We start from the raw sequence: 7,413 nt of genomic DNA on the forward strand, positions 1-7,413 counted from the left end.
ATGTAAGTGGTTCTGAAGAGAGCCTTTTTTTGTTTTTGTTTTGCTTGATTCGGTTTGTTTTAATAGTTTTCTCCGCTCCCGGTGCCTCTCTACCTCCTCTTCCCCGCCACCAGCTTACGGCCCAAGGGCCGGGATGCCAGCGGCCGCTTGGGGACTTTTTTCCTCGCCCTGAACGACGACGTTTTGAGGGTTTTCGGCCTCTTCAGGTTTTGATGCGCCCCCCTGGCCTTCTTCGGGGACAGCTTGCTGGGCCGGCCCCTCTTCGGGCTCTGCTCCTCTTTGCCCCCGCCTGGCCGCTGAGCGGACGGCGCCGCCGCCCTCACGGACGAGGAGCGGCCGTTGTTGGGCCGGCCGCCGTCCAGCTCGTAGCCGGCGGCCGAGGTGGTTTTCCGCCTGGTGGCCCAAGCGGCCGGCGGCGCCTGTCGCTGCTTAGTGGCGGCCACCGCCTCCAGGATGTGCTCGGCCACCGTGGCGACGGCGGCCTCTTTCTGCGGGTGATAGGCGCTCTTCTTCTTGGCGGCAGCGGGTGGTGTGGGGAGAAGCCGGGGCGCTGGGTCGGAGGACTCAGGAGCGGAGGAGGGTGCGAGAAGGGGGCTGGAGGTGCAGACATCGGTAACTGGCAGCGGCGGTGTCGTCGTGAGCCGGTCCACTTGAGCAGCTATAGCGGGCTCAGCCATCACCAGCAGCCACGTCGTCGCAACAATGAACCTGAGCCGCCGCCGCAGCGCTTTATATAGGTGTGAGGAGGACGCGGCGGAGACAACCTGCTGCGCAGCCGCAGTTGCCGCCAACCCTTGACTCCGCCCCCGCTGTCATCATGTTTCCCTCCCTGACCATTAGAGTCATGCAACTGTCCTCCTTGCAACAAGTGGCATTAAATGAATACTTTGCATCTGTCTTTAATAATAAAATAAATAACCTTTACTGTCACAAGTAGGCTTAAATTAACACTGCAATGAAGTTACTGTGACAATCCCCTAGTCGCCACATTCCGGCGCCTAATAAGACTGGCTTGAGACAATTCACACCTTTTTAACCTGTGATTATCCCTCTCTCCAGTCGCTTCATCTGGACCTGTAAAGACTTAATTACCTGCAAAGACTCACATTCAAAGTATCCTCTTGCATCATTGACTTTGTCTATATATGTGTTTCTGGAACCCATCTCTTCATTCACCTGAGGAAGGAGCTGTGCTCCGAAAGCTAGTGATTCAAAACAAGCCTGTTGGACTTCAACCTGGTGTTGTCTGACATCTTACTGTGCCCACCCCAGTCCAACGCCGGCATCTCCACATCGTTTGATAAGCCGGGTAGATGGTACCCAGGACATGGGAACAGACAAGAGAATTGTGTCCTTTGAAGGGTTCAAAATTGATAAGGAGGTAGTGTCCAATAGATTGTGGGTACTCAAAGTGGACAAGGAACGGATAAGATGCACCCAAGGGTATTTGGAGATAGCCAAGAGTGGAATTTGCCGGGGCTCTGGCCATAATCTTTCAGTCATCGCTATGCTCAAGAGAGGTGCCAGAGGAGCAAAGAATTGCAAGCATTACCATCTTGTTCAGAAAGGTTTGTACGTTAGCCCCAGTAATTACAGGCCATCAGTTTAACTGCAGTGGTGGGCAAGATTCTCAGATCAATTGTTTGGGAGAGAATTAGTACTCAGATGGAAAACGGTGGGCTTAGTAGGTGGCAGTGGCATGGATCTCGAAAGGGGAAATTGTGTTTAACTAACTTGCGGGAGTTTTCTGAGGAGGTGAGGGAAAGGGTCGATGAGAGTGTTGATGTGGTGTACATGGACTTTCAGAAGGCATTCAATAACAGTGTCACATAACAAACCTCTGATTAAAGTCATAGTTGATGGGATAGAGGGAACAGGAGCAACGTCAATACAAAACTGGCTGAATAATATGAAGTAGAGATTAAATGTTAATGGATATTTTGGGGGTTGGAGGAAGGTTTGTAATGGAGTTTCCCATGCATCGATATTGGGACCCTTGCTTTTCCTGATGAATATTAATGATCAAAATCTTGGTGTGCAGGGGATTATTTCAAAGTCTGCTCTGCAGATAAGTTTTCACAAAATCTGTAATGAATGTACATTGTAAAGAGGACAATATAGTACTTCAAAAGACAGGTTGGTGGAGTGTGCAGATAAATGAAAGGCAAAGTTTAATGTGGAGAAGTGTGATGACTGGAAGACTTTAAGAATATTGGCTTCTAATCATTGGGCAATTTAAGGGTTTAAAGGCAAAGGTTAGAGTGTGTTTGAATGCAATGGCCATTTTAAAAGATAATTCTGTTTTGCAGGGTGTTTTCCTGGGTGTTTTTAGCAGTCAGAAGGTGAAATTGACACTGGAATGTGTTTTCGTCTAGGCTAATAGACTATGGTTTGACTGGGGAAGTCCCTGGAGAGTTAATTAGCTTTGCAGCCTGCACAGATCATTCATTTTCAACTTGGGGAGACTAAGTCATATCTGGGTGGAGCCCAGGAATGCTGAGAGACATTTTGAAAGCATTAGAGAGGCAGTTTGTGGAGAAACTTTGGAGAGAAGTTGAAGGATATGTGGAGATTTTAAAACAACTATAAACCCGGTATTGTGCGCAGATCACTATCCACTGCCCCGCTGATTGAAGACTTGCTTGTTGGACTTTCTGGAGGGAAAAATTCAGTAAAATAGGTCCATCGCAGGTGTATTTACAAATGATTGTGGCTGCAGAATCACAACCGTTACTCACTATCATGGCGCACAAAGGTCTGTTCCGCTACAGGAGACTAGCTGCACCTACTCTTTTTCAGAGGTCCATGGGTCAAATTCTGCAGGGGCAGCTCGGTAGCACAGTGGTTAGCACAGTTGCTTCACAGCTCCAGGGTCCCAGGCTCGATTCCCGGCTTGGGTCACTGACTGTGCGGAGTCTGCACGTTCTCCCCGTGTCTGCGCGGGTTTCCTCCGGGTGCTCCGGTTTCCTCCCACAGTCCAAAGATGTGCAGGTTAGGTGGATTGGCCATGCTAAATGACCCTTAGTGTCCAAAATCGCCCATAGTGTTGGGTGGGGTTGCTGGGTTATGGGGATAGAGTGGAGGTGTGGACCTTGGGTAGGTTGCTCTTTCCAAGAGCCGGTGCAGACTCGATGGGCCGAATGGCCTCCTTCTGCACTGTAAATGCTATGAAATCTATGATGTTATCTAGATGGCTGTAGAAGCCAGGTATTTCTAATACAACTAGTATAGGTAAAAGATAGCTGTTTAAGCATAAATATTAAGTCCCAGTTTTAAATACCCATTTGAAAGTGAGAATTTCAGCACCCATAACCTCAGGTCATCTCAAAACATATAGCTTCAATAGATACATGAAACAGCATAATTCCATCATAGATTAAAACAGCACAGTTGCAAGACAATTTGACACTGCTTGTGCTGCTGTCAAGGACAAGGGCTGAATTTCATGGCAACGAGGTGGCAGGAGTCCAGTGCAGTTTGTAGAGCATTGAATCAAATATATATTTGATTCCAGCTTTCTCAACATGAAGTCTCCATTGTTACATTAGCCAAGCTAGCTTAAAACCAGTTTATTGTTGGTAAAGATGAAGCAGAATATCTCATTCCTTAACATAGACAAGTATGCAGATACGCAACATTTAAAGTTAATGTTGCACATTGAAGATGGACGGCTTGTGGTCAAATCAAATGTGTTTGAGTCTAACCCAAACCAATTAGGATTATATTGGGGTGTGATTAGATGACTTAAGACAGATATGAAAGTGTATAACTGAAAAGTTTCCCCCCGCCATTTTGGGGTCTGTCTTTAATTCTCTGAGTCTGTTAGTCTGTCAGTCTGTTAGTCTGTCTTTGTAGTGATGTAGTGTTTTAGTGTGTTTCTGTAGTGATGTAGTGTTTTAGTGTGTTTCTGTAGTAGTGTTTAGTGTGTTTTTGGAGTGTAGTTTTGGACAGTATTTTTGAGGTCTTGACGTTTAGTTTTAGTTTATCTCTCTCTCTCTCTCTCTCTCGCTCTTTTCATGTTTCATTTCCAGACTTTGAGCTTTTAAAAGTTACTTTTGTGCTGTCTGCCTAAGCAAAAAGATAATATCTTTGATTCTCTGAAAGCTTCAGATTGTCTACGAATTGCCTTTTAAATGACTTTCAAATTGTAGCCAAAAGAAGACAAATAAAAGAATTCCTTTTGGCACCTGAGAAGTTTTAACTGCACATTTCGGCTGAGTTCCAGTAATCGCAAAGTGCTACTGGTAACCGAATAGTAGGAATACTATAAATTCCTTCAACTTTACACAGTCAAATAATAGTAGGAATCTAACAGCTTGGCGTAGTCCAAAAATATTAGGATTATTTCAACTTGTCGTAGTTCGGCAGGATAAGATCCTTCAACTATAGATTCCAACAATGACATTCTCATCACCGGCTCAAGTGGACAAGAACACTTGACGAACTTGGAAGCTGCACAACCATGTCCGGAATTCTCCATCCGTTTATGCTGGTGGGAGTCTCCGGTCCCATTGGGAACAAAATTCCCCATTCTCGCTGGCATTCTCAGAATGGAGAATCCTGACCCATAATCTCAGAGTTAAAAAGGAAAAGTGTAACTTTTTTAAGACATTCCTAAACTACTTCAGTGACATCATTGATAAAGATGCCTTGCGTAAGGAACTGAAAAAGATGATAGAAATCTTAGAAGATCCATGTCCTAAAAATGTGACGCAACTGAGGTCATTTGTGGGATTAATAAACTTTTGTGGTAAATTTGTTCCAAATGTATAAATGCTATTGAAGCCATTACACACCTTGTTATGTGCCAAATAGGTTGGATTGGATATGTTTATTGTCACGTGTACCGACATACAATGAAATGTATTGTTCTGCGTACAGTCCTGACAGATCATTCCATACATGAAAAAAATACATAGGGCAAACATAAAATACACAATGTAAATACATAGATACAGGCATCGGGTGACGCATAGAGGTGTGTAGTATTAATCAGGTCAGTCTATAAGAGGATCATTTAGGAGTCTGGTAACAGCAGAGAAGCTGTTTTTGAACCTGTTAGTGCATGTTCTCAGACTTTTCCGGCCCGATGGGAAGAAGTTGGAAGAGAGAATAACCCGGGTGGGAGGGGTCTTTGATGATGCTGCCCGCTTTCCCCAGGCAGTGGGAGGTGTAGACCGAGTCAATGAATGGGAGGCAGGTTTGCGTGATGGACTGGGCGGTGTTCACGACTCTCTGAAGTTTCTTGCGGTCTTGGGCTGAGCAGTTGCCATACCAGGCTGTGATGCAGCCTGATAGGTATCTGTAAAAGTTGGTAAGAGTCAGTGTGGACATGCCGAATTTCCTTAGTTTCCTGAGAAAGTAGAAGTCGCTGTTGAGCTTTCTTGGTTTTAGCGTTGACATGGGTGGACCAGGACAGATTGTTGGTGCTGTGCCTTTATGGACGTCATTTTACACTTTTGACAGATCACTGACCCTTGACGACAATCTTCGGGCCTTATGAAAGTGTGCCTTCTTTAGCAGCTAGTGGGTTACAGAGATTGTCTTTGATATTATCGGCGCACACTTATGATATTCAATATTGTACATCGGAGCACATGTGAATGCCGATGTTTTGTCGTTACAAATCAAGCACGAACCTGAAGAAAATTTCATCAACATCCTGCCTTTCTCACACACGGATAATGTACCTGTGACTTCACCTCAAGATACCGATACAAGAACCGATCTTGATGGGGAAGGTTCTGGAAATGGCTGAAAATGGAACGATGACAGATATACATTGTAAAAATCCGGACCTCAAGCCCTACATCTCGAGAAGACTTGAGTTGACAGTCCAGTGGACCTTTACTATGGGGAATCCGACTGATTGTTCCTCTATGCTTAAGTAAAATAATCCTTGATCAGCTAGATGAGGGACTTCCTGGTGTGGTGAGGATGAAAGATGTGGCACACAGTTATTTTTGGTGCTCAAATCGAAGGGAAAATGGGACAATGTCAGTCCTGTGCTAAACTAAGAAACACTTCGCCATTACAACCATAACATCCATGGGACCAGCCATGGCAGAGAATACATAGACTACACTGGTCCAACTGAGGGACACATGTTCCTAGTAATTGCGGATGCACACTCTAAATGGCCTAAAGTAGCGATTACAACATCCACGACGGCAGAACAAACCATTGAGAAGTTGGATTAAATGTTTGCGAGATTTGGTGGACTGGAGCAAAGACAGTAAGTGACAATAGACCTCAGTTCACTTCCAAGGAGTTTGAAGACGACTTAAAAGGAAATGGTCGGGGCAGCACGGTGATTCTGTGATTAGCACTGCTGCCTCACGGCGCCCAGGTCCCAGATTCGATCCCGGCTCTGGGTCACTGTCCGTGTGGAGTTTGCACATTGTCCCTGTGTTCGCGTGGGTTTCACCACCACAGCCCAAATGGTGCAGGTAGGTGGATTGGCCACGCTAAATTGCCCCTTAATTGGAAAAAATGAATTGGGTAATCTAAATTTTAAAAGGAAAATAGAAGGAAATGGTCTACAGGGCATCAAGTCAGCTCCATATCATCCTTCAACAAATGGATTGTTGAGCGATTCGTACAGTCACTTCAACGTTCTATCAAGGCATCAAAAGTAAATACCTTCTTTTTTTTAAAAATGTGTTTTGTTACAAACATGTATCAAAACAGGTTACAGCAAATAAACACCCCGGGAAACACCCCAACAATCAACTATACAGTCTGTACAGATTTTTTCCCTTTTTCACCGCCCCCCTTTGCCCCCCACGACGAACAGCTCCTCAAACACAGGCACAAGCATCCCCCACCTTTTTTTAAACCCCTCTGAAGAGCCCCTTAACTCATACTTTATCTCCTCTAATCGCAGGAAGTCGTACAGGTCACCCAACCAAGCCGCTACCCCCGGTGGCGATGCCGACCGCCACTCCAGTAACATTCGCCGCCGTGAAATTACCTTCTTGATATCATACTGAAACAGCGCACACGCAACAACACAGTTTTCACCAGCAGTGCTGCTTTTCAAAAGAAAACGAAGAACAAAGTTTGACCTTTTGATACCACCTGTCGTTCCGAGATTGTCAAACGACAACAACAAGCACAAGTTGCTAGGAGGGAACAAAACGCAAAATCGAGTTGCACCGACGCTCCAAAAGAATGCCTCCCCAGGCCCACTCCCCCACCCTTTCCCGGCAACCCCACATTGCCATTGGACACTAAGGGGCAATTTAGCATGGCCAATCCACCGAACCAACACATCTTTGGACTGTGGGAGGAAACCGGAGCACCCGGAGGAAACCCACGCAGACACGGGGAGAACGTGCAAACTCCACACAGTCACCCGAGGTTGGAATCGAATCCAGGTTGTGAGAACATAAAAACATTAGAACATAAGAA

This window comes from Scyliorhinus torazame, chromosome 14 (genome assembly GCF_047496885.1).
Source record: "Scyliorhinus torazame isolate Kashiwa2021f chromosome 14, sScyTor2.1, whole genome shotgun sequence".
Lineage (NCBI taxonomy): Eukaryota > Metazoa > Chordata > Chondrichthyes > Carcharhiniformes > Scyliorhinidae > Scyliorhinus > Scyliorhinus torazame.